Source organism: Xenopus laevis, chromosome 6L, assembly GCF_017654675.1.
Source record: "Xenopus laevis strain J_2021 chromosome 6L, Xenopus_laevis_v10.1, whole genome shotgun sequence".
Taxonomy (NCBI): domain Eukaryota; kingdom Metazoa; phylum Chordata; class Amphibia; order Anura; family Pipidae; genus Xenopus; species Xenopus laevis.
The window spans coordinates 77,771,999-77,776,424 of record NC_054381.1 but is presented as its reverse complement, the minus strand read 5'-3'; positions in this window follow the sequence as shown (position 1 = coordinate 77,776,424).

Genomic DNA, 4,426 nt, shown 5'->3' with positions numbered 1-4,426 from the left:
TTATGCGTAATAGATCTTGCCAGACTAACTTAATTTCTTTTTACAAGAATGTAAGTAGAGACCTCGATTCTGGGATGGCAGTGGATGTGATTTACTTAGACTTTGCTAAAGCATTTGATACAGTGCCACACAAAAGGTTACTGGTTAAATTAAGGAATGTTGGCCTGGAACATAGTATTTGTACCTGGATAGAGAACTGGCTAAAAGATAGACTACAAAGAGTGGTGGTAAATGGAACATTTTCTAATTGGACCAGTGTTGTTAGTGGAGTACCGCAGGGCTCTGTACTAGGTCCCTTGCTTTTCCACTTGTTTATTAATGACCTGGAGGTGGGCATTGAAAGTACTGTTTCTATTTTTGCAGATGATACTAAATTGTGCAGAACTATAGGTTCCATGCAGGATGCTGCCACTTTGCAAAGTGATCTGTCTAAACTGGAAAAACTGGGCAGCAAACTGGAAAATGAGGTTCAATGTTGATAAATGCAAGGTTATGCACTTTGGCAAAAATAATATAAATGCAAGTTATACACTAAATGGCAATGTGTTGGGAGTTTCCTTAAATGAAAGGATCTAGGGGTCTTTGTAGATAACACGTTGTCTAATTCTGGGCAGTGTCATTCTGTGGCTACTAAAGCAAATAAAGTTCTGTCTTGCATAAAAAAGGGCATTAACTCAAGGGATGAAAACATAATTATGCCTCTTTATAGGTCCCTGGTAAGGCCTCATCTGGAGTATGCAGTTCAGTTTTGGACTCCAGTCCTTAAGAGGGATATAAATGAGCTGGAGAGAGTGCAGAGACGTGCAACTAAATTGGTTAGAGGGACGGAAGACTTAAATTATGAGGGTAGACTGTCAAGGTTGGGGTTGTTTTCTCTGGAAAAAAGGCGCTTGCGAGGGGACATGATTACACTTTACAAGTACATTAGAGGACATTATAGACAAATGGCAGGGGACCATTTTACCCATAAAGTGGATCACCGTACCAGAGGCCACCCCTTTAGACTAGAAGAAAAGAACTTTCATTTGAAGCAACGTTAAGAATGGCTTGGATGATTTTTTGGACAGACATAATATTAAAGGCTATTGTGATACTAAACTCTATAGTCAATATAGGTATTGGTATATAGAATTTTATAATCAAAAGTAGGGAGGGGTGTGTGTATGGATGCTGGGTTTTCATTTGGAGGGGTTGAACTTGATGGACTATGTAACTATGTAACTATCAATGAGATAAACTAAATGTCAGATCAGATGGAAAGAATTCAGTCTGAAAAAATCCTGTAAGACTGTAAATACAGTTTAGATATATTGTTGCTCTTTTACATACAAAAAAATATGAAGTGCCTACTTTCTACTCAGGGCAAAAAGAAAAAATGTGGGGCCCACTTCATCATAAAGTAAAACCACTGTTTATTATTACATTGAAAAAACACACAAGTGGCTACTGTAGAATGTATGTCTAATGCTTATGCTTTTTGGGAACACCACTTAATCAAGCACGCTCCACATTTTTTGTTTTTGCCTTGGATGATTGCAGTTTGTGGAGTTCTGCATGAATGCAGGCACACTTAATCCTCTGCAGTCCATCTGAGATACTGTTTTGAGTAATCACTTACTACTCAAACCATTTTCTGTAAGGTTAGAAAACACGCAGAATAATTACAAACGGGACTATCACTATAAACACGAAACCAAACAATAGCTGATAATGTATTAAATAATGTATTATTAATTCATATTAAATCATATTCATAAATTATTATTATAGCTACTAATTTATTAAATAGGTATTATTCCTCTTTTTTTTTTAGATGCAAACTGTTTGTGTGCTTCTGCAGCTTATCAAGGTTACAAAACACGCAGAATAATTACAGCTTATCATTTCTCCTGTGCAAACAGTTTAGCCATGCTGTGTGTAAGTGGTTCATGAAAATTCTAACTCATGCTGGAATCAACCAAATAGAGCACTAAGATCAGTCCCCTCATGAAGTTCTTTGCAGCCAGAAATTCAAAAGTTGAGGAAGCTCTTGTTAATTTCTCTGGCTGAAATTTACCCTGTATGACATGACAAAAAGATGGCATTAGTTTCCTTACTAAACACACAGGGATGCATCCATCAATATGAACATTTTTTTCCATTAGCCTATGAAGGATTAATGAGACTAATTCGGAAATGTAATAAACATCTAAGATGGTGAAGTATAATGGTATATGAAGGCAGTGAACCATCTGCAATGGTAGTGTGTTGGCCATGGTACTGTACACCATTGGTATGTTCATATTGCAGGTTATAATTGTAACTACTATTGTAAAGTTTTAAAGAGAGTACAACTGATAGGTAGCTTGCAGGAGTTGTGCATTACAATGCTTCTTTGTGAAATAGTTGAGTGTCTTCTATAAAAAACTTATATGGAGCCAGAAGGACAGGACTAATCTTGCTTAGGGAGAATACACAATTTGTTTTTATTTAATATAAATACTAAGTAAAGGTTAAGTTTTGGATGCCAGTTGCAGGAACTCTTCCTGTCTCACTGCCTGAACTAGAAAGGAATCCCTTGTGCCTTATTATTGTGTGTTTTATATATATATATATCCGAAAGGGACCAGCACTCCATATTTAAAAGTTGCAAAAATGTATTATAACATCACAGTGCTGTGATGTTATAATACATTTTTGCAACTTTGAAATACGGAGTGCTGGTCCCTTTCGTATTTTTATTTACATTAAATTGACCAAGCACCCGGAAAGTAAAAAACTGGTGACGGCGTGCGGGTACTTGCTGATTCCTAACACTATGTCACCTTCCCACAGGATCTTTCAACAAGGATATTGCAGAAGGAGTGGTGGACTCTTCATTTGGTCCCCTGGAGGCACTACTGCTTTCTATCCAGACTGATTCTCCTGTCTGGGTCATTAAGTGAGGTATGAGGGGAAAATTGAGTGAATCTACTTATATAGTCAGATCTTGTTACTTTCTTCCTAAGTGTTTAATCCACTTAAAAAAGTATTGCACAAAACAAATAAGATAAATCTATAGCAGAATAAAAGCAAGTAGTTTGGAATAGAGGGTATACAAACTCACCCATGAAATTCTCTTCACCACTTGGGCAAAGGTCTAAAGAATTTTTAGGGCATTGAGCAGCAGTGCCAAACTGCACAAAAGAATTGTTCAATGGTGGCCACAGCAAGCTTTCTGTACTTGTGGTGCACAGTACTCCGTACTCAGTATTCTGGTGTGCAGATGGCATGCAGAATGCAAAAAATAATTTGATCTTCATGCCTGATTTGCCATAGTTTTTCCGAGTACAATGCTTCCTGACCTACAGTATACCATTTTACAGGCCCCTACAGCACTGAAGCAGTTAAATGCCTTGTTTTTGTATATTCTCTGTTAACTGGGGTTTTTTATTTGTTAGGAGCATGTTTACAAAATTCTTGTTCTCAGCAAAAGCTCTGAGTATATTTACAGCAATAGGAGAGTAGGGGTTCCAGGCCCATAGTTTTGGCCCATAGAGAACAATGTAGTTGACAAAGATTCTGAATAAAATTTTTATAGGACCCTAGTACTGCACACCTTGCCCCTCCAGCAGTGTTTTTTTGGAAGCCCTAACTGTATTTCCTTTAAAGGGATACTGTCATGGGAAAAAAAAAATTTTTCAAAATGAATCAGTTAATAGTGCTGCTGCAGCAGAATTCTGCACTGAAATCCATTTCTCAAAATAGCAAACAGATTTTTTTATATTCAATTTTGAAATCTGACATGGGGCTAGACATTTTGTCAATTTCCCAGCTGCCCCTGGTCATGTGACTTGTGCCTGCACTTTAGGAGAGAAATGCTTTTTGGCAGGCTGCTGTTTTTCCTTCTCAGTGTAACTGAATGTGTCTCAGTGGGACATGGGTTTTTACTATTGAGTGTTGTTCTTAGATCTACCAGGCAGCTGTTATCTTGTGTTAGGGAGCTGTTATCTGGTTACCTTCCCATTGTTCTGTTGTTAGGCTGCTGGGGGGAAGAGGGAGGGGGGTGATATCACTCCAACTTGCAGTACAGCAGTAAAGAGTGATTGAAGTTTATCAGAGCACAAGTCACATGACTTGGGGCAGCTGGGAAATTAAAAATATGTCTAGCCCCATGTCAGATTTCAAAATTGAATATAAAAAAATCTGTTTGCTCTTTTGAGAAATGGATTTTAGTGCAGAATTCTGCTGGAGCAGCACTTTTAACTGATTCATTTTGAAAAAAATGTTTTTTCCCCATGACAGTATCCCTTTAATCTATAGGCAACTATAAGTTTATTTTTTAGCAAAGCTCTAATACAAATAATGCAAATTCTGGGTAATATTTGCAGAATGATATAATGCCAGTACACATGATGGTTAAACCATATCAACTCAGCATTTTATTGCACTCAGGTAACCAGTTACC